At 37.0% G+C, this 24,903-nt stretch overlaps 1 protein-coding gene across 15 annotated transcripts in view; it reads left to right on the top strand.

Annotated features, from left to right (window-relative positions):
* tenm3 (teneurin transmembrane protein 3) overlaps positions 1-24,903 on the top strand; it is an 861,875-nt gene that overhangs the window by 415,890 nt on the left and 421,082 nt on the right. The window contains exon 1 of one of the 15 annotated variants that reach the window (XM_062995509.1): positions 12,378-12,431. The exons of the other annotated variants lie outside the window; for them this stretch is intronic. The gene's annotated coding sequence lies outside the window, so the exon portion shown is untranslated. Of the gene's footprint in view, positions 1-12,377; positions 12,432-24,903 lie in introns of those variants that run through there. 15 annotated transcript variants of the gene reach the window in all.

The following is a 24,903-nucleotide window of genomic DNA, read 5'->3' as shown; positions in this document are numbered from 1 at the left end:
GCTGGAGCAGGAAAAGCTTTCAAACTGACGCCACGTGTTAAAAATGATTAATAATGAAGGTTTAATTTATGTGTATTTATTGTACATGGTCACTTTTATTAAGCAGCTCGATTTGCACAGATTCTTTCCACCTCGTTCCTTAAAAAATACAATTTCCACGTTCCACCAAGTTTGTGTTGTTTCCAAACTTTTGGTCTGTCGTGTAGGTGGAGGAATATGATAAATCCGTAGGTGGAAGAATGTGATCCATTTCCAGGGTGATTTTCATCCGGCTCAGTCTGACGGCTCTCGGTACACGCCGCCTGCTTACAGCTGCACTTTTTTTCTACCACATTAAATTCATATAGCGCTGCGGTGGAGGTGTGAGCTGCACTTATTCACTTAGAGAAGCTGCTACACCGTTGTTTAAGGTGGACTTGTTAAGGCGGGGTCAGTGATTTTTAAGTCGTTTTCTAATACGGTTTGGAATTTTCTGCTCACGTTTTCACGTCGTTGTTTATAAGAACTGAGGCTCAGAACGGTATCAGTGACGCTCCGGGGCTGCTGGATTGGAGCGGACGAGTATTCATAACATTTCTGGTTGATTTTGATCGAGTTAGGATGTGTGTTATTAACGGTAGATTGTGGAAGTATTGACAGAAGCAGCTGCATCAGTTTAGTTTTGTAATCTGATGTTGTGCATAAATGTAATGCAGTGTATGCCCTGTCTGGCTTTACGTCCTGCAAATCTAATAATAATTATTATTATAATAATAATAACAACAACAATAATAATAATAATAATAATAATAATAATAATAATAAATAAATAAATAAATAATAATAATAATAATAATAATAATAACAATAAAATAAATAATTAATAATAATAATAATAATAATAATAATAATGATAATGATAAATGTCAAGACTGAGGTGGTTTAAACAGGATCTTCATCCTCCTCCTCCTCCTCTTGTTTCACACGTTCCTTTCTTCATCTCACTAATGCTCCCTAAAGCAGCAGTGTGTCGAAAGAGGTGTGATGCTGACCTTTCAGTTATAGTGATCCAGACTGACAGAAAGCAGCTGCTTAAATCACTCAACCTTAATAATAATAATAATAATATAAGTAATAAATCATTAACAGTAATAATAATAATAAATCAGAAATAAAATAGTAATAATAAATTAGTATTAATAATAATAATAATAATAATAATAATAATATAAGTAATAAATCATTAACAGTAATAATAATAATAAATCAGAAATAAAATAGTAATAATAAATTAGTATTAATAATAATAATAATAATAATAATTAATAATAATAATAATTATTATTATTATTAATATATGAATTATTATTAATAATAATTTTTTATTACCATTTTATTACTGGAAAAAAGTAACATTTTACAAAATGCAAAAGTATCTGTAATGTGTTAATTTTATTTCATCTTTATTTAACTGATAAAAGTAGGAAAAAAAATAAAAAATGTAATAACATTTTTCTCTGATCAACTTGATTGTAGTTTGTAAATAGAAACACGTTTAAAATTTGATTCCTGCAACACACTCCAAAAAAGTTGGGACGGGGGCGTGTTTACCCCTGAGTTCCATCATCCTATTAATGAAACCTTTTAATGCTTGGGGAACTGAGGACAGTAATTGTGTAAGTAGAATTTTCCCACTTTTTAATTATTATTATTTATCTGGAAACGCGGTTTGTACTCCAGTAATTGAAGGTAGTAAATCCACACACCGGTATGTTTTTTTAGGTGATAGAAGGAACGCGGTGCGCTCAGACACAGCGGACACTGTTGAACCCGGGGCGCTGAACCCGTGCTGCACCTACATTACCTGCTGCAGCACTTTTTATGAGAGATGTAATTTAATCTGGTGTTTTTAGAAAAAAAGCAGCTGGAATTGAATTTTAAACGGCTTCAGTCTCCCAGCGCAGCAGAGGAAATATCGTTTTTATCACACACATGTGACGTCCCTCCCTCGTGCACCACACAGATAACCAAACACACTAATCAGGCCAATCGGCCCCCGGTGAGGGGAACAGTGCTGACCGCGTTACACCCCTCTCACTTCTACATCTGTCCCGTCCAACCCCCCCACAGTCGCACCTTCAAACCTTCTACCTTAATATTACACTCACAGTGTCTGAACTGAACTGATATCCTACTGATTCACTCATTCATCCACTCACTCACTCACTCATACCTTTACATCTGTCCCGTCCAACCCCCCCACAGTCGCACCTTTAAACCTTCTACCTTAATATTACACTCACACTGTCTGAACTGAACTGATATCCTACTGATTCACTCATTCATCCACTCACTCACTCACTCACTCACTCACTCACTTATACTTCTACATCTGTCCTGTCCAACCCCCCCCCAGTCACACCTTTAAACCTTCTACCTTAATATTACACTCACACTGTCTGAACTGAACTGATATCCTACTGATTCACTCATTCATCCACTCACTCACTCATTCACTCACTCACTCACTCACTCACTCACTCACCCATACTTCTACATCTGTCCCGTCCAACCCCCCCACAGTCGCACTTTTAAACCTTCTACATTATTATTACACTCACACTGTCTGAACTGAACTAATATCCTACTGATTCACTCATTCATCCACTCACTCACTCGCTTACACACTCACTCACTTATACTTCTACATCTGTCCTGTCCAACCCCCCCCCAGTCACACTTTTAAACCTTCTACATTATTATTACACTCACACTGTCTGAACTGAACTGATATCCTACTGATTCACTCATTCATCCACTCACTCACTCACTCACTCGCTTACACACTCACTCACACACTCATCCACTCACTCACTCACTCACTCACTTACACACTCACTCATTTATCTGCTCGCTCACTCATTCACTCAAAAACATAAATACACTTAAACAAAAATGTTCTAACTGTTCTGAGTCCGGCTCAGGTTTTCACCAAGTCTTTAATTTTCTTTAAACGAAGCGTGTGAAGTTTGGGGGAGTGACCCCGTGTTCACCCCCCGTCCCCCCTCTTGTGCTGGTCTGGTGGTTCAGTGTTTGACATCAGCTGCTACTTTTACTCTGGCGTGTTTATACTCACAATCAGACTCCGCCGGAGCAGAGCGCTTACGCTGGAGATGGACAGATCCTCTCTCAGCGGTTCGAGTGCTGGGTTATTTTCCCATCATGCTCTGCCCTGCAGCAGGAGAATCAGGTTTCTCCCTCCCAACCTCAAACGACCCCTCTGTGTAATGACGTCACCCCACACAGCACCCAGTATCACAGTATCACACCCCCGGAGAGGGAAGAGCTTCCAGACGTCCGTCAGAACAATGATTATAGATTTATTTATGTTTCGTCAGGCTCGGTATGTTACTTATATAATTAATTTAATATTATTAATAATACAACAACAGAAATAATAACAATAATAATGCAAACCTGATTATCTGATTATATTAATATTAACAACAAAAACAACAACATTAAAGCTTTCTCATAAATAATAATAATGCAATAATAATGATGATAATAATAATAATAATAATAACAATAATAATAATGATAATAATAATAATAATAATAATAACAATAAAGATTTCTCTTAAAAATAAATAATAATAATAATAAAAAATAATAATAATAAAGATTTCTCTTACAAAATAAATTATTAATAATAATAATAATAATAATAATAACAATAAAGATTTCTCATAAAAAATAAATAATAATAATGATAATAATAATCATAAAAACAATAACAATAATAATAATAATAATAAAGATTTCTCTTACAAAATAAATTATTATTAATAATAATAATAATAATAAAAATAATAGTAATAATAAAGATTTCTCTTAATAATAATAATAGTAAAGTTTTCTCTTAATAATAATAATAATAATCATAATAATAATAAAGTTTTCTTTTAATAATAATAATAATAATAATAATAATAATAATAAAGTTTTCTCTTGATAATAATAATAATAATAATAATAATAATAAAGTTTTCTTTTCATAATAATAATAATAATAATATAAGTTGTGTAAGTACTCTAGCTGGTTACGATAACCCTCTAGGTTGTGGAAAAAAACATGAAGCGGACTCGGGCCGCTTTGTTTATAAATCTTCATTTCACAAATCAAGTTGATCCAAAAACGAAGCACAGTTAAATCAGACTAACCCCTTGCTGGAGGTGCTCTTAGTTTGGTTAGTTTTAGAAAGCGGAGTTCACTTCAGATGCTAAAACGGTTAGCATGCTAAATAACCCCTCTGGTTCTTGTGTGTATCAGTGAGAGTGAGAGAACCGCTCTCAGTTCTACATTAGCGTGTGCTACACGTGGTAATAATTAAACATAGAAATGAGCGCTGGCTCCTGGCGACCCCAGCAGCTCCGCCCGCCGGTGCAGTTCTCATCATATAACGACCCGGTGCACGTGAGAGCGGGGCATTTTCTTCCCCTCCGTCTGACACACACTTTATTTTCCTTTCTAATGAAGCATGGGAAATGATTTCTGAACGACGCCTTTCCAAATAACAGCGCTGATTTGTTTGTGCAGCCTGGACGTCCAGCGCCGGACTCGCAGGATTAACCGCTTCATTACAGATGTTTCCACATGTGAACCGAGAGAGAACCCGAGAGAGGACGCTGGGAACAGAACTCTTCAGTGGTACGTCAGGAGATCAGAGGAATAAAGCGTTTGTTTTATTATCTAATATCATAAAGACGTGGACATGAGTATTCAGGCATATTTTAGAGACCAGACCCGGGGACGGAATCGTCCAGTTTCTTCCACTTGGTCTTCAGTCTGAATCGAGTGATGATTACATCCGTGAACCCGAGCAGATTCCACTCACCATCCCGCCTCATTTCCAACAAATCATCTCGCGACCGTCAGGGCGGAAATTCTGATAGCGATGTTCCCTTCAGACCCGTGTTCAGTTCGCCAGGGTGTGATAATGCCCCGAAACCATCCGAACAACTCATCTGCTGTAAAATAGGGCGGGAAACGACCAAAACGATACCGAAATGATGAAGGAAATTTGAGGAAGCATCATGTGTGAGTCTCATGAGAAACGTGCTGTAGATAAACGCTCAGTCAAGTCGGTTCTGAATCCTGGTGATTGTGTGGATCATGTTTCTCCAGAATATCATGTCTACTGTTCAGGTCTTCAGGCTTTATAAAATAGAAAAGAGAATAGAATAAAACAGAAAAGAAAAGAAAATAATAAAAAAAAGAGTAAAATAGAAACTAATAGAATAGAATACATTTAGCAGACGCTTTTATCCAAAGCAACTTACAATTATGACTGAACATGATTTTAAGCCATTGAAGGTTAAGGGCCTTGCTCAGAGGCCCATCAGTGGCAACTTGGTGAAGGTGGGACTTGAACCGGCAACTTTCTGATTACTAGTCCAGATTACTAGTCCAGATTACTAGTCCAGTACCTTAACCACTAAGCTATCACTGCCACATAAAATAGAATATACTAGAATAGAAAAATAGAAAAAAATAGAGTAGAATAGAACAAAATAGAATATAATAGAATAAAAAGAATAGACTAGTACAGAACAGAATAGAATATAATAAAAACAATAGAATAGTATCGAAAAGAATAGAATAGAAATGTATAGAAATTAATAGAACAGAGTATAGAATATAAAATAATAAAATGGAACAAAACAGAATAGAATAGAAAAGAATATAATAGAACAGAACAAAACAGTAAAGAATAGAACAGAACAGAATAGAAAAGAGCAGAATAGAAATTGAATAGAACAAAATAGAAATGAATAGAATAGATCAGAATAGAATAGAACAGAACGGAACAGAACAGAATAGAATAGAACGGAACTGAACAGAATAGAATAGAATAGAACAGAAAAAAATAGAAAATAATAGAATAAAAGAAATTATACAACAGGTAGTTCCGGCCTTACAATCTGATTGGTTGAGAAGCGTTCTAAACGTGCTGATATTGGTGATAACAGGACGGTCTTTTCACACCACAATGGTATTACTCCGCTGACGCGTTGCCAGTAACGACGAGCTTCATGCACACAAACGCGCACGCAGGCGACACAGCCTTTTTTTCCCGGTCGTGTTTTAAATCCGTTATCTGATACACAATCTAGCGCACTGTGTAGGGAACATAAATCAATTGTCTAATTCACTATCTAGTGCACTATGTAGGGAACATATATCCATGATCTGATACACAATCTAGTGCACTATTTAGGGAACGCGAACAGTTAGTTAAGCCAGTTAGCAGCTCCTAGTAGTTCTGTTTTCATCCATAAGCCTTTGGTGTGTGCGAGAGGTTTTTTTATTTCTTTTTTTCCCTTCGGAGGTTCTTGCTTTCTTCTTCTTCTTGTTCTTACCTCCCTGAAATGAGTTTTTGCAACTTGGGATGTCTGCTTTGTAGTGTTAAACTTTATATTCGTTGTGGAACTACTTTTTGGCGGAAGGTATTGTCAATATTAAAGCATATTTAATATAAAATTCAGGGCTTCTTTGATTTATTTTCTTTCTTTATTTTGTAAAAACTGTTGTATAAAAGCAATAGAACACTCGAGGTCGTGTGTTATCGCGAATAACCTCACCTTCGGTTCGTGTCGCGACCAAATCACAGCCGTGATGTTATTCGCGATAACACACTCCCTCTCGTCTTCTATTGCTTAAATAGAATAGAACGGAACTGAACAGAATACAATAGAACAGAACAGAAAAGAATAGAAAATAATAGAATAAAATAAAATAGAATAGAGCAGAACAGAGTAGAGTAGAATATAATATAATAGAACAGAAATTCTCTCTGTGTACCTGCTTGTCTGGAAGCTGTGGGTCAGAGCACAGTGTCAGCCATTGTACGGCGCCCCTGGAGTTAAGAGGATCTTAAGGGCCTTGCTCAAGGGCCCAACAGTGACTGCATGACAGAGATGGGATTCGAACCCTCAACCTTTCAATTGATAGCCCAAAGCTCTACCCACTAGGCTACCACTGTAATAGCTCAATAATTTAGTATTCTTCTAATTGTATGAATCAGATTTGTTGTTTGCCGTCCTCTTTCTCTTTTACCTTTAACCCATTCTAGCATGATTGTCTTCCCAATGAACTGGTGCTTCAAAGTTCAAGGGCATAAATATTATTTTTATGTGTTTAGTTAGTTAGTTATTAGTTATTTAGTGAGTTATTTATTTATTTAGTTAGTTAGTTAGTTATTAGTTATTTAGTGAGTTATTTAGTTAGTTAGTTAGTTAGTTATTAGTTATTTATTTATTTAGTTAGTTAGTTAGTTAGTTAGTCAGTTTAACTGTCCAGTTGTCACATCTACACTATATGGACAAAAGTATCGGGACGTCCGTTCCTTTTAAATATTGAATTCATGTGTTTCAACTACAGCAGTCGCTAACAGGTGTAATAAATCAATAATATAAAGGACATCACATGCTTCTAACATTGCAGCAACAGCTTAGGGAAGGTCCTTTCCTGTTCCAAGCTCTATAAAGCTCTATAAAGACCTTGTCTTGCACCTCAGCCCCACTCAACAGCTTTTGGGATGAACTGGAACCCCAACATCAGTGCTCAGCCATACAAATGCTTCCATCTTTTGAATTAATGGGCACAAATTCCTACAGACAAATTCCCAAAGTATTGTGAAATGCTCACATAGAGCTCACTCTATTTGATAGCATTAAGTTCACGGTCAGCTCATGGTGTCCACATACTTTTGGCCATATGGTGTACACAGAACCACAGAGAATCTCACCGTCTGGATAATTCTGATCTTTGGTTTTGGTTTTGTTTGGATTTGGAGAGACTAACAGCTACATCTGAAGATGCTTTTTTTCAGTTCCTTTGTTCCTGTTCTGCCAAGTGCCAGTCTGTGCCAGTTTTCCTGCCCGCTTGCTCCTTGGCTGGTAATAACTGGTCCATGCGGGCGACTTTTCCATTTGGTTTTCTTGGCGTCAGACAGAAGAGCTTTTACTGCCTTCTTCTGTGCAGTTAACATGATGCCACCTTTGTGATCTTCCGCATCCGGCGCTCGTACTGTGTTGCTGCTGCCCAGTATGGGTGGTAGGTTCAGACTGGCACCTCTGCTAAAACCCTTCTGCCATGGGAGACCCAGACAGGAGATACATCTCCAGGCAGTGCAGCCTTCTGCTTCATTTTTAATTCTCTTTAGCTACTCCTGTGCCACACGAACAACACCCACGCTGTCTGAGGACCATCAGAGGCTAGCACACGCCATGATGATGAGTACCCGACCAGGCCTGTGGGCTTGTGCGTTGGGCTTCTGTGCCACCCGAGTGCCCCCAGCTTGATCAGCCTTACTCATGGAGGTCTAGATGTCATAACAGGGTTTGCTCAATGACGAGACTCGAATGTCATGGGACCTATCATGTCAGACATGTAACATGTCAGATGGGGTGATATGCGATCTCTAGGACTGGTACGGGTGCCTGTGCGAGTGGGGGGGGGGGGGGGGGGTCACATGGAGCTTAGCATGTCTCTCTATTCATTATATGGCTCTGTGTATGAACCCAACACTATAGGTGGTGATAAGAAGTGGCCGCAGACTGGACATGCATCGATCTGGGTCTCCTTGATCGGATCGGGGTTGTTCAAGCGGCAGTGGATTCACAATTGGGAGTTGGATATGACTAAATTGGGAGATACATGACTACAGACTCTTGGCTAATAGCGCCATGTGTGGCTTTACTGCCTCCTCATCAAAAGAGCAATATTTGGGGGAAAAAGCACAAATGTAATGCTCATTTATTGTTTAATGCTCCCATTCTCAACTGCTTTGTCCTGGTCAAGGTTGCGGAGGGTCCAGTACCACCCCGAAACACTGGTCACAAAGACAGAATACACTCTAGACAGATGTCAGTAGGTGGATTAGCTCCTCCACGTTGGCCTCCACATGTCTGTCATAGAGTCCGGATTACAGTCTTGCTTTGCACCTTTTGCTCCAGAATGCACGGCACAGCAGCCTTGATCACGTGAAGTGAGTCCGCGGTGTCATGTAGCGTACTCAGGATTGGCTCCCGACCCCCTGGACCCTGGTCAGGCTGAATGGGTTACTGTAGATAATTAAATAAATGTAAACCAGCCCCACTGTTCAAGTTCCTAGATTTATATACACACTTAATTTATGTGTTCTGTGTTCTAACTGCCTCAACCTGGTCAGGTTACGGTGTGTCCAGTGCCACCCTGGAGACCCCAGGGCCCCCGGGGACGATGCGGCACCACCACTCTGAGATGAACTCCCTCCATTCCTCTCCTTTTTGTCCAGAAAGTGGACATTGTTGTCCTCAAAAAAAAAAGAAAGTCGTTTGGGGATGTTGGGTAAAGTGTTGGTGTCAGTTCAGGTTCAGTGGTGTGTGTGTGTGTGTGTGTGTGTGTGTGTGTGTGTGTGTGTGTGTGTGTGGAAAGTTTTCCAAGTGTGAACCCTCTTTTGGACACCGGTGGACGGGCGGAGAGATGTCCGAGTGTAGCTGTCACTGCCAAAATCTTTTGCCCACCAGCCCAGAGCTGCCCTAGGGGCATCAGCTGACTGGCACACACACACACGCACACACACACACACACACACACTTTCTACTTTTTGTAGTTAGGTAGACTTGGTTTCCTCTGGGTAATGTACTACCTCCAAACATGCCATTTGGTGAATTGGCCATGCTACAGTGCTGTAGGAATGAGTGACAGAGTGTGAAGTCTGAAGTATGTCTGTGGGAATTTGTGCCCATTCAGTAGTTCAAAAGATGGCTGGGCACTGATGCTGGTCAAAAAAGGCTCAGTTGATGTTCCGGTTCATCCCAGAGCTGGTGAGTGGGGCCGAGGTCAGGGCTCTGTGCAGGACACTGGAGTTTATTGGTTTTTAAACCGAGCTTTTCTTCATGTCTTTATAGAGCTCACTTTGAACACAGGGGCAAGGGCCTTCCCTAAACTGTTGCTGTAAAGTTGGAAGCACATCATTTGAATTAGATTTATTAAACATATAAGCAACACAAATAACACAAACTTCTTTACACTAAAATATTTGAATACATATTTCTCAGATTTATTTATGTATATAAACAGCTTTATATAATGTATAAAAAATTTTTAGATTAATGACTTTATTATAATAATAATAATAATAATAATAATAATAATCATTTAAACATAATAAATATTATTTGTTTAATTGAAATGACTTTTAAAAATATTCTATAGTTCAAATAATAATAATAATAATAATAAATAATTTAAACTTAATTAATATGTTTTTTATTTAAGTGACTTTAAATGGGAGAGTTGTGCCAGAAATGGGATCCGGTGTAAAAATCAGGAATGTGGACCAGAATGATCCGCTGTGGCGACACCTAAATACAGGAGCAGCCGAAAGAACAAAAAAATAAATAATAAAATGAAATAAACCTCTGAAGTCAGATTGAGGACCCACGTTTACTAAAACCTGATTCCTTTATCAGAGTAAAGATTCGAGGGACCTGAAGCTCTGCTGACGAGGACGAGGCTGAATGAAGCTAATTATCCATCGTTAGTAGAAACAAAGCCTGCAGTGCCGACTCCAGCACTGTAGGATTTAACCTGTGTGTGTGTGTGTGTGTGTGTGGTTCTGGATAACAGGTTACACGTTCACTCCGTTGATGTTTAATTGGAGGAGGAACTCGGTGGATGACGGTTTGTGTGAACCTGATTTTTTTGTTCATGCTGGTAGCAGAACAGAATCGTACCATGGAAACAGAGAGGAAACAGAACTAACGTCAGTCCAGTCCAAACTCATTTACTGCTTCTCTGTCTGGAAAGCTGCTGGATTTTGTGAGGAAAGGCCTCGGACATAAATATTTGATTGTTTCAACACCATGGAGTTTGTTCTGATCCGCTCATTACAAAAGATCTTTGAAAGCAGAACAATGTCCAGCCGAGTGTAGAGTGATGACCCATAACCGGGGTGAACACACCGAGGAAAACACTGATCAATCAAACCAACAGACTAGAAACCAGAATAGATCAGAATACTGGATTTTTTTAAATAAATTTTTTGTTATTTTTTTTGTTTTTGTATTTTTGTATTTATTTATTTTTGTATTTATTTATTTTTTATTTTTATTTATTTGCATTTTTACATTTTTTAAATTTAATTTAATTCTTTTCTTATTGTTATTTTTTATTTATTTTTTTATTTCTATTTATTTGTATTATTTTTAGTATTATTTTTGTATTCATCTATTTTGTATCTATTCTTTTTATTATTTTTTAATTAATTTTTTGTATTATTTTTATTGTTATTTATTTAATTTATTTATTTTAATTATTTTTGTTCATTTTGTTTTTATTTATTAATTTTCATATATTTTCTTTTCTTTCTTTCTTTCTTTCTTTATTATTTGGCGTGAAAAAAAAAATCCAGTGAGTGGCAGTTTTGTGGGCGGACATGCCTTGTTGATAAATGAGGTCAGAGGTGAATGACCAGACTGGTTTGAGCTGACTGGAGGGTTGTGGTAACCCAAATATACCACAAAGTTTTATATATATATATATAGTATATATGTGTGTGTGATTTTTAAAAGTATATAACTCAAGTATATAACTCACATTAGACTTACGACGCGTTGCTGCTCTATCCAGTGCGTATTTATGCTTTGTGCCCAGTATTTCAGGACCCACAGTGACCCTGACCATGATGAATGATTTACTAAATATGGAATAAAACAGTTCGTGAGCACTGAAACTGCGGGTGCGCTTTAACGCGCGACACACACACACACACACATGCACGGATGTGGATCAAAAAGAGAAAACACACACACACACACACACATGCGCGCACGGTCGCGTTGAATTCGCGCGCACGGTCGTGTGTGTGTGTGTGTGTGTGTGTGTGTGTGTGTGTGTGTGTGTGTGTGTGTGTGTGTGTGTGTGTGTGTGTGATATATGAGTCTCGGAGCGAGCAGGGAGCTCATCCGTGTCCGCGTTCCTCAACCCTTATGCTCGGTTGCTCCGTACACACCGCGCTCCGTCACCCCCGCACATGACCGTGCACGCTTTCGCCCCGGGGGTTTGATGCTCGCGCTCGTGCGTGTGCGTGTGTGTGTGTGTGTGTGCGCGTGCTCTCGTGCGCGCGCGTGCGTTCGTTCCAGTCGCGTTGTTTATTAGCGGAGCGCGTGTTCCGCCGTCGCACCTGAGGAAGAGCGCGTGCACCCGCGCGCATGTGAGCTAACTGAGATTTCCCGCTCTGTTTTTATTACCCGACACGTTCCGCTGTTCGGTCAGGAGCGAGTTTGGAGCTTGTTTTGGTTCTGGTTCTGGTTCTGGTTCTGGTTCGGTTCGGGTGTTTTTTGGGGGAAGTTTGTTCTCTCTTTTTGGACAAATGGGACGCTGAGGACCGGAGCGCGAGCAGGTAGGACCGCGTGTGTGATTCAGTGCGCGTGTTTGCATGTGAATACTCGAGCATTGATGCAAGCTTGTTGAATTAAACTCACCTTTACGATGGTTGGCTGGACTGTGATGGACTTTGGCTCTGTAGTCTATGTCTCAGACTCGTCGTTGTGCACGGTGGGTCATGTGTTGGTGCCCACTGAGGAGTGCCAACTCTTGTGCCAACTCGCTGGAAGAAAAGTGCACGGATTATCACGCATCTTAAAATTCTATTGCATTGAAATATCATAGTGTGAAGATAAGATATGATAAATTTAAGTGTTACAGCAGCATGAAAAAGAGGTAGAAACAAACTAAAAAAAATGCACACATGGTGTGTAGTTCTTTACACTAAAATATCCTCTTTAGAAAAGTGATGTACATATATTATTATGAAATATAATATATACATTAATTTATTGCATATTGCACTCTTTGTCTTGCACTATAGACATGCAAGTGTAGATGAGTGATATATTACATATTACTGTATATCTACCTGCTGTAGCGCTCCTTCCTGCACAGGGGGTGTACGAGGCTGAAACGAGAAGGACCTCCAGTGTGCAGCTTCCACACCACTTTCACCCAGTTAAAAGTCTTAAATTATACAGAAGTGCACAGAATTTGAGGCTGGAATATCAGACTATTAGTTTGTATTGTTGTATTGTGTGCACTTGTGTCCTTTCTAACTAACATATGCACCCTGAAAATAATACAACATTTTAATTCTGTAAGAGTGAGAGGAAAAAAAACAAAAACGAGTGGGCATGAAATGCAACAGCATATCACTTTCACAAAACAAGAGGGAAAAAATATATTTGCATTAGCTGTTTTGCTAAAAGGATCAGGTGAGTGCCATTAAATTGAGTGCACTCGTGTCCTACCTAAAACAGTGTTGCATCCAGCTCAGAAAGTGCTCACTTTACTAAAGTATGTGCATTCAAATGGACTCGGACTGTCGGATGCAGTGCGGCGAGAAAGTGGCATTGTATGTGGCAGCTGGCACCAAACAAGGCACGGTTAATTCTTTCAGTTTTTTAAAGGTTCTGTCTGATATTTTCATGCATGACAGGAGCCCTGAATTAAATACAATGCTTAGCTAGAGTAATAAGATTTAACCTTTTTTATTATTAATATTACTAATATTTTAGCATATTATTACACTTTAACACCTACATTAAAGTTAGTTGTAATAATAAATGTATACATGTATACAGCAGACACTAAGGGACAAATATGTCACCATTAAACATGAAACCACACATTGCTATTGAAAAAAAATCCATAGATTAACATCTATTAAAGTGTGTCGACGTTATTCGGCCCCCTCTGTATGTTCAGAACCACCCGAGCGGCTCATCTGCAGCAGCTCCAGTGCAGAAACGATCATGTTAAGTGCATTTAAATTGACTCGCACTTGTTTCCCAGGCAGCCAGTTAGCACAAAACTGCTGACTTTATTATCTAACACACATTCATAGCAGGACATCAGTACAAGCTACGATTACGGGGACGAGGCGCGTGGAGCTACGGGCAGATATCACAGATAGTTGTGCACGAATAAATCTGAGATTCTGTACAAGGGTGCGATTGTATGGGAACTAGGGATTGGTGTAGAAGTGTGCTGTATTTCTGCCCTGACCGAGCGGGTGACCACTTATTCTAAATGTTTAGACATTTATATATGAGATTGTGCACTGGGGCGAGTGCTAGGACTTAAATATGTGCATTATTTTATTAATAATAAAAATGATGGGCAGATTTATGTTGGTGAAACAATGGTGTCTGTGTGTGTGAAACCCAGCACAAGAATAATGCTTGTGCATACGTTGTTTGACTACGGTAGTGTGCCAGTTAGCTCGAAAAGTGCTTGTTTAGCCGAAGCACGGCGTCGAAATGGCATCAAAAGTGCTGCAGCTACTACACACAATGGAAAATGTAATAGGAAGAGAGGCGAGAGGACAGAATGTAAAGAAAATTTGCATTATTTTGTGAGATGTGGTGAATTTTAATGCATAGTATCTTACCCAGCCAAGAAAGGTTCATTTAAGTCTCGTACATTATAATTCTATCATCCCAACTAGCGCCTTTATTTTTTAATGTATGTGTTTGGAACAAACAGCGGGCGTATTGCGTTTCACTCAATAAACAAAAGGAAAAGAGGAAAGAGAAAGAAAAGTAAAGCTATATATAGTATTTCATAAGACTCGGTCGTATTAGATTGCTTTTAATAATGTAAACACGGTGCACTTGTGCCCTTCTTTAAGGTAAGCGTGCCAGATAGCTTACAGGGGTGCCCACAAGACAGAATGAAATATTATACGCATTATATGCAACTATTACATCAATTCTGCACAACACAAAAAAGGGAAGTGAGTACGTCGAAGCTCTTAGGGATGAGTAGTCATGTTTAATGCAGATAAATAAAATAAAGTGCCAGTCATCTCAAAAAGTACTTTTATTATACGTGTGAGAGAAAATGTCTGTGTTTTGTGTCCTCGGTCGGGTACGTCTGTACTTGTGCCCTAGTTAGGTTGGTCAGTTTTGCGTCTCCATGCCAGAAGACACTCGAGCCCAGTATATTCATATACATTTCATTGCTTATTAGCAGCGTGAGTGAAGTGTTCTTGCATCCTGCAGAACGGATAAGCTAAAGATGCTAAAATATATAGATATTTATATGCGTGTAAGAAAAAGTAGGAGAAAATGGGCATCACATGTGCCAACCTGTGCTGTATCCGTGCCCTACTTGGGTCAAAAGCCGACTAGCCCGGTCTTATACCTTTTTACATTGGTAGTCGCTTTCACACGAGTGGAAATGAATGCAGAATATGAAATATGAGTCTGCAGCGTTGAGGTGAGGCATGTTTTAGTGTTTTACTGAACAAGAGCTTAAGAGTAAGCCGACGATACGCCTCGTTTTGAGGCCTGTTAATGCTGGCAAACGCGCAAGGAAAATGAGCATTAAAATCCACAACCCTAACATCAGTTCCTCCCGTTACGGTGTATAAGTGTACAGTTAGAAAGAAGTTAGTGTATTTATTTAGATTTCAGTGGTCGTAGCTGAGGAAAGTGTGTCAGTGTTCTGTTTAAAGTCCTGTTCCAACAGCACAGTAGCTCAGAGTGTGTAGGATTACAACTGCCACATCAATTTCACACACACACACACACACACACACACACACACGAATAACAGTTCACGGAAGATGAATCGAATGAAAAATAGATAGTAAAAAATATACATAAATAAATAAAGCGAAAAACCGCAGCTCTTGTTAGAGACTAATTTAGTTCCTTTTGTGTTAACAATGTCTGAAAAAATAAATAAATAATAATAAATAATAAATAATAAATGGAAATTAATCAACAATACAGAATTTTGGAGTAAAAGAGCGAATTGGATTGGCGAGATCAACTCACATCTAGTTTCTGCCACATTTAAAATTATTATTATTATTATATTTGCCATTATTATTATTATTGTATTTGTTGCTGTTATTATTATTATTGTATTTGTCATTATTATTATTATTATTATTATTGTTATGATTGTATTTGCCATCATTATTATTATTATTAGTAGTAGTAGCAGTAGTATTGTATTTGTCATTATTATTATTATTATTATTATTATTATTATTATTATTATTGTATTTGTCATTATTATTATTATTATTATTATTATTATTATTATTGTTATGATTGTATTTGCCATCATTATTATTATTATTATTAGTAGTAGTAGTATTGTATTTGTCATTATTATTATTATTATTATTATTATTATTATTATTATTGTATTTGTCATTATTATTATTATTATTATTATTGTATTTGTCATTATTATTATTATTATTATTATTGTATTTGTCAATATTATTATTATTATTATTATTATTATTATTATTATTATTTCTGGTCCTGTATTTAGACGTCGCCGCGCAGGATCTGGTTCACATACCTGATTTGGCACAGTTCTTACTCCGGATTCAATTTCTGACTCAACCTGCCGTATTTTATCCGAGCTTTAACTGGCACTAAGAGCGTACTGACAGGTCCTTCCCAGTGACTAGGCAAGATGTACGATGTACAAGACGCCCTACCAGCTGATAGCACTGCTAAGATTAGAAGTGGTGTAGCATGATTTACCACTGCGCCACCCGAACGCCCCAAAATCCTGTTCTTTTGGCGAATACTAAACTGATTACCTGTGGTGTTTATGCCACTCATATTATATGGGACTAGATTTTATGTAGTAGAGCAATAGCATGTACAGACCGGGCACTGGGGCGGCACAGCAGGCTGATATGCTAGGAAAGAGTTCAGGCACTGGAGTTCCGATCTCGGTGGTGCTACCGGCCTGGTCCGGCACTAAACGTTGAGGCACCGACACAAGTAGTGGAGGAACACATGGAGCACAGTGTTACTTGGTATATGATACTGCTGACTGGTGCAGAGGAAGTCGATGCTAGTCTGTGGTTCTCTTCAGCCAGTGTGTGTGTGTGTTGGGAGAACTGGAGAAAAAACTAAAGTGAGAGAAGGAAAGTGTTTATAGATTTTGTAAAGAACAGCCATTAATCAACATGAGGAACTTTTCACTGTAATGAACACAGAGGTTCCACACATTCTACAGGAACCCCAATAAATCACCACCTGAAATAAGAAATCTTCATTAGAACTGGTTTATCGTTTAAAAACATCGATTAATAACAGTGATTGAGTTCTACAGCACACCAGTATGATCACTGGAAGTTTTGGGACACCCCTTCTAATTATTGAATTCATGCGTTTCAGCATGATTGTGACCCTGTGCACAAAGCAAAGTCTATAAAGACCTGATTTTTTTAATTTCGTATTTTTAAAGCATTTATTTATTAATTTTTTATTTATTTGTTGTTTTATTTAGAGCATGTTCAGAAACATTTATTTATTTATTTATTTATTTAGGGCATGTCCAGATTTATTCATTTATTGATTTATTATTTATTTAGCATGTCTACAAACATGTAATCATTGATTCATTGATTAATTAATTTATCTGTTTGTTTATTTAGTATTTTGAAAGCATACCCAGAAACATTTATTTATTTATTTATTTATTTTTTTGTATTATTATTATTTTTTTAAATTTTCTTTCATTTGGGATTTTCATTTCTTATTTTAGAACATGTCCAAAAACATTTAGTGTTTGACTGATTGATCGATTGATTTATCTATTTATTTATTTAGTATTTTTATAGAATGTTGAGAAACATTTATTTATTTATTTTTTATGGTATTTTAAAGCATGCCCAGAAACATTTATTTATTTATGGATTGATTAATTAATTTATCTATTTTGTAATTTATTTATTATTTTAAGAGCATGTTTATTTATTTATTTGTGTGTGTGTGTGTGTGTGTGGTTTTGTGTTTTGTGTTTTGTGTTAAAAGTCAGGTCGGCGCCTTTTAGAATCTCTAATCCTGTGTTTAATCCGGCAGAACTATAGTGAGAGCAGTGACATGTATTCCCACACTTCAGCTACACCGCACACAATCCCTGCAGTGATGTTCCACATTTATTCATCACGCTCGACACTCGTATTTTAAATGAAGGTGTTAATCTGATTAACGAAGCTGAAGATCTCATTTTGCTGGTGATGCTTGGGCTTAGATGCAGGTTTATTAACAAAATCACGTCACCCGTCATCACTTTGTGGCTGCACAGATGGGTCAGCTGTCTCCAGTGCCCTCTGTCTCGTGTCACCTCGTAGCACCTGATAATAATAATAATATAAATAATACATATAAGTAATATAAATAATAATAATAATACATTATAATTATTATAGTAATAAAGCACCAGTGTGAGAATGTAAGTTTTAATACCAGTTTAAGGCTCTGAGTGCTTTTTTGTTGTTGGCCTGGACAGTATTTAGGCTGCGTTGTTCTGATTAAGCCGCGAGTGTCTCATGGATTTTTCGGGAGATTAATGAGGGGGCCGCTGCTCTGCTCTGCTCTGCTGTTTCCAGGTCTCGTGTAGAAATAAACTCTCTAAATTCTGCACGTTTCTGAGCCAGTAAAAGGCTGATTTTGTTTTTACAGCATTCTGGCACAGTGAGCGTGTGTTAAAGGACTGGACTCATCAGAAGGTTCAGGGGTTTAAACCCCACCACTATCAAGCTGCTACTGTTGGGCCCTTGAGAGAGGCCCTTAACTCAGAGCTGATTAGATTGTGTCCCGTATCAGCTGTAGTTCTGTGTAAATAAAGCACCTGCCGATGTGTAATATAAAACACGCAGAATATAACAAGGGAAATGTACCAGAGTCAGCGCTCATCAGAATAAATCAGGTTTATTATCTCACTTATTGTGTGGAAACGGCCTTCATACGGATATTTCTGGCTTGTGCTTTAAACCACAGACTAAACTGTTTATTAAATAGTATTAAATGTAGTAACATACCACAGTATGTTCAGGACGATGTGGATTAGATGAGGCAGAGGCATGAGTATGTTTTTCACGGTTGTCAAAATCATGTTTTATCATCTGTTCATAATTATTATTATTATTATGATTATTATGATTATTATTATTATTATTAGGGCTGGCACGGTATCGGTCTGATATTGGCCCAAATCACTGGATCTGACATCGGAAGTAAAAAAATTTGTAATCCGACCCAATACTGTTGCTTAATGTAAATAAGGCCATTCAGAAATAAAAACACACTGATTTACTTAAACTTTTAGCATTATAAACAATCATCTACAACTGCCACATCTAAACTCACTGTTTAAACACAGTAAAAATTGCCTGAGATAAAGAACCTATCTTGTCCCGGCTTGGAGATCTCTCACATCCTCAACGATTAATCCATCAGTGTTATGAAATAAAACAAACTACACAGTTTCCCGTTTAGCCACAGACGTCCTCTTCAAAATCCAGCAGGGTTTAATCATCTAAAAACGTGACAGAACTTTAACGGAAAATCTCAACCAAACTCTGCGTCAATTCTAATTGGTCCATCGCGTTTGATTGACATCCACATCTTCCGATCGTAGACACTTTGGACGACACGCCGTAAAGCGAGACGTGATCATATTGTTAACATTTTATAATGTTTTTGTACAGTTCAAACCCAGAGGTCACCTGTGAAAACTTGCACATCTACATTTGTTTATTTTTTATTATTTCATTATTTCATTTTTATTGTTTATAAATCATATTTTTTATTATTGATTTTATAATTTTTTTGCTGCCTCTGTAAGGTGTAGCCTTGAGAGTTGACAGATGTAGAATTTTATATTGAAATGATAATTTATTTGGTAAATACAGATAAAGTTGCACTTTAAATGTAATTTTAAATGTTTGTACGGTGCTGATAAACAAGACAAAAATGCTGCTAAATGTTCTGAGTGTAAAAGTGAAAATAAAAGCAGCAGTTTTGTATAAGTGTGATGTTGTAGCTTCTGTATTTATTCATTTAGAATATTAGTTACACAGACTGAGCATTGTTATTTAGATAGCTAGTTTACCCATGGTGCATTGCAACGTGTATTATTACCGCTTAGTTGTTTGAGAGGAGAAATGACGGTATCGGATTGGTATCGGTATTGGACATAAAAAAGTGGTTTAGGTCGAAAATTTAAAAAATATAGATTTAGGTCAAAGAGCAAAGGCCACAGCAAATAAAATATTTATTTATTTATTTAATAATTTTTTATATTGATGTTTTACATTGTTTATTTATTTTTTATTGCCTTATTTGTAGCGTTTCTGTGTTCGTCTGTGTCTCATATGCAAATGTTTACATTCAGGTGTAGTTTGTGGACTTGATGAAATTATGTTCCTTCTGCTGTTACATTTGTGAGTGTTTTTACACTTTAAAAGGTTTATTTATTTATTTATTTATTTTTTTTGTGTGACATAGACACGATAAATACAAAACTTATATATTTATAGGCGCCCAGATAAATAGGAGGGTTTGGTCAGGAAGGTGTAGCATCAGCATCCGGTGCCAAATCGAATATCATGTACCAACCACACACACACAATACAGTACATTTTTCATTATAGTACATTATAGTGTATTATAGTAAATCATAGTGCATGGCAGCGCATTTTAGTGCTTCACCACCCTGATTTACACTTTATGGTAGAGTGTAGTCATTGTTAGCGTGTATACAATACTGTATACCTCTTGTGTGTGCGAGATGGAGAAGATGTCTCTAGAGCTTTATCCAGGTCAGGGTTGCGGTGGGTCAGTTTTCTCTTGAATCACTGAACATAATGCAGTAACAAACCCTGGACTGGACACGAATCCATCGTGGGGCCTTGGCCAACCTCTCCTTGTTAGACAAAGCCAATCACGTTTGTTCATAGTTCACATTTGTTCGTAGATAGCACTGCTGGAGATTCGAACCCTGGATCCCAGAGGTAGTGGGCTAGCATTGTTCACCCCTGTCCCACCAGAACGCCTCTCTGTACATTTATGGCGTTTAGCCGAGGCTTTAATCTGAAGTGACTTACAGTTGTGTGCAGCGACCCACGACCTTCAGATTATTAGTTTAAGACCTCAACCACTGAGCTACCGGCGTCCTGAATAGCGACAGATAACAGCATATTCCAACACAACATGCATATAATAACCAGAGCAGTTAATAACCTGGTGCTCTACTGCACATTTATGAATCATATCTACAGTAGTTGTGGCCACTTGGAGATCTAACGTTACTAAGGTCTGGCTTTCATTCTAAATAAATACATAAAGATGATGTATAGCTCAGGTTTTCCTCATGTTGGTGTATGTGGGAGGAATAAAGCTCTACATCATGTGTTTCATTATGTTATAAATGTTTGAAACGTTTGTATATATTTATGAAGTAAGGAGCATAAATCTCACAGTATGTAGCTCACAGTCCAGATAATAATAATGGTGCCGTCTCTGTACCTCAGCTCAGACTGTACTAAACTCACCTCGTTAGAAAAGGAAACAGATTATCAGATGCTAAATGCTGTTAATGCATCCAGGTGTATCCTGTTCACACTGGCACGATGGGCATGTGCTGTCCACACACATGATACAGGACATGATACACACATCATATACCAGCCACACACACGGTACTGTACAGAATACACACATCATACAGTATATAGTACATGATACACATCATACAGTATACAGTACATGATACACTCATCATACAGTATACAGTACATGATACACTCATCATAGAGTATACAGTACATGATACACACATCATACAGTATACAGTACATGATACACACATCATACAGTATACAGTACATGATACACATCATACAGTATACAGGACATGATACACATCATACAGTATACAGTACATGATACACATCATACAGTATACAGGACATGATACACATCATACAGTATACAGTACATGATACACATCATACAGTATACAGTACATGATACACATCATACAGTATATAGTACATGATACACATCATACAGTATACAGTACATGATACACACATCATACAGTATACAGTACATGATACACATCATACAGTATACAGGACATGATACACATCATACAGTATACAGTACATGATACACATCATACAGTATACAGTACATGATACACATCATACAGTATATAGTACATGATACACATCATACAGTATACAGTACATGATACACACATCATACAGTATACAGTACATGATACACATCATACAGTATACAGTACATGATACACATCATACAGTATACAGTACATGATACACATCATACAGTATACAGTACATGATACACATCATACAGTACATGATACACATCATACAGTATACAGTACATGATACACATCATACAGTATACAGTACATGATACACATCATACAGTATATAGTACATGATACACATCATACAGTATACAGTACATGATACACACATCATACAGTATACAGTACATGATACACACATCATACAGTATACAGTACATGATACACATCATACAGTATACAGTACATGATACACATCATACAGTATACAGTACATGATACACATCATACAGTATACAGTACATGATACACACATCATACAGTATACAGTACATGATACACATCATACAGTATACAGTACATGATACACACATCATACAGTATACAGTACATGATACACACATCATACAGTATACAGTACATGATACACATCATACAGTATACAGTACATGATACACACATCATACAGTATACAGTACATGATACACATCATACAGTATACAGTACATGATACACACATCATACAGTATATAGTACATGATACACATCATACAGTATACAGTACATGATACACACATCATACAGTATATAGTACATGATACACATCATACAGTATACAGTACATGATACACATCATACAGTATACAGTACATGATACACACATCATACAGTATACAGTACATGATACACACATCATACAGTATACAGTACATGATACACATCATACAGTATACAGTGCATGATACACATCATACAGTATACAGTACATGATACACATCATACAGTATACAGGACATGATACACATCATACAGTATACAGGACATGATACACATCATACAGTATACAGTACATGATACACATCATACAGTATACAGTACATGATACACATCATACAGTATATAGTACATGATACACATCATACAGTATACAGTACATGATACATACAGTATACAGTACATGATACACACATCATACAGTATACAGTACATGATACACATCATACAGTATACAGTACATGATACACATCATACAGTATACAGTACATGATACACATCATACAGTATACAGTACATGATACACATCATACAGTATACAGTACATGATACACACATCATACAGTATACAGTACATGATACACATCATACAGTATACAGTACATGATACACACATCATACAGTATACAGTACATGATACACACATCATACAGTATACAGTACATGATACACATCATACAGTATACAGTACATGATACACACATCATACAGTATACAGTACATGATACACATCATACAGTATACAGTACATGATACACACATCATACAGTATATAGTACATGATACACATCATACAGTATACAGTACATGATACACACATCATACAGTATATAGTACATGATACACATCATACAGTATACAGTACATGATACACATCATACAGTATACAGTACATGATACACATCATACAGTATACAGTACATGATACACACATCATACAGTATACAGGACAAGATACACATCATACAGTATACAGTACATGATACACATCATACAGTATACAGTACATGATACACACATCATACAGTATACAGGACAAGATACACATCATACAGTATACAGTACATGATACACATCATACAGTATACAGGACAAGATACACATCATACAGTATACAGTACATGATACACTCCATACAGTATACAGTACATGATACACACATCATACAGTATACAATACACGATACACACATCATACAGTATACAGTACATGATACACATCATACAGTATACAGTACATGATACACATCATACAGTATACAGTACATGATACACTCCATACAGTATACAGTACATGATACACTCATCATAGAGTATACAGTACATGATACACACATCATACAGTATACAATACACGATACACACATCATACAGTATACAGTACATGATACACATCATACAGTATACAGTACATGATACACATCATACAGTATACAGTACATGATACACTCCATACAGTATACAGTACATGATACACTCATCATAGAGTATACAGTACGTAACTCACACATCATGTACCAAACACACACACAATACAGGACATGATACACACATCATACAGTATACAGTACATAACACACACATCATGTACCAGACACACACACACAATACAGGACATGATACACACATCATACACACACAGTGATGGTTTATGGGGCATTTTTTGGATCCCTTTTGTCCAGTTGATGGCAGCACTATGAAAACATGGGATTTAGAGTTTGTTATTATAGTGTGTTAGTGCATTATAGTGTATAAATGCATTATAGTGTACTCTTCATTCTTTATTATAGTGCATAACAGTGTATTATAGTGTATTGTACTGCATTATGGTGCATTATAGCGCGATATAATGCATTATCGTGTTTTTTAGTTCATTATTGCTCAATGTATGGCATTATAGTGCGTCATAGTGCAGTATAGTGTGATATTGTGCATTTAAGTGCATTTTAGCTTAATGTAGTGCATTATAGTGCATTTTAGCTTAATAAAATGTAGTTCATTATAGTGTATTCTTCATTATTCTTCATTCTACATTATAGTACATGATAGTGTATTATGGTGCATCATAGTGTATTATAGTGCATTATTGTGTATTATAAGGCATCATAGTAAATCATAGTGCATGGTAGTGCATTATACCTCTATATACTGCATTAT

This window comes from Trichomycterus rosablanca, chromosome 5 (genome assembly GCF_030014385.1).
Source record: "Trichomycterus rosablanca isolate fTriRos1 chromosome 5, fTriRos1.hap1, whole genome shotgun sequence".
NCBI lineage: Eukaryota > Metazoa > Chordata > Actinopteri > Siluriformes > Trichomycteridae > Trichomycterus > Trichomycterus rosablanca.
The sequence above is the reverse complement of the archived record's forward strand: the minus strand, read 5'-3'. Positions and strand labels throughout refer to the sequence as shown.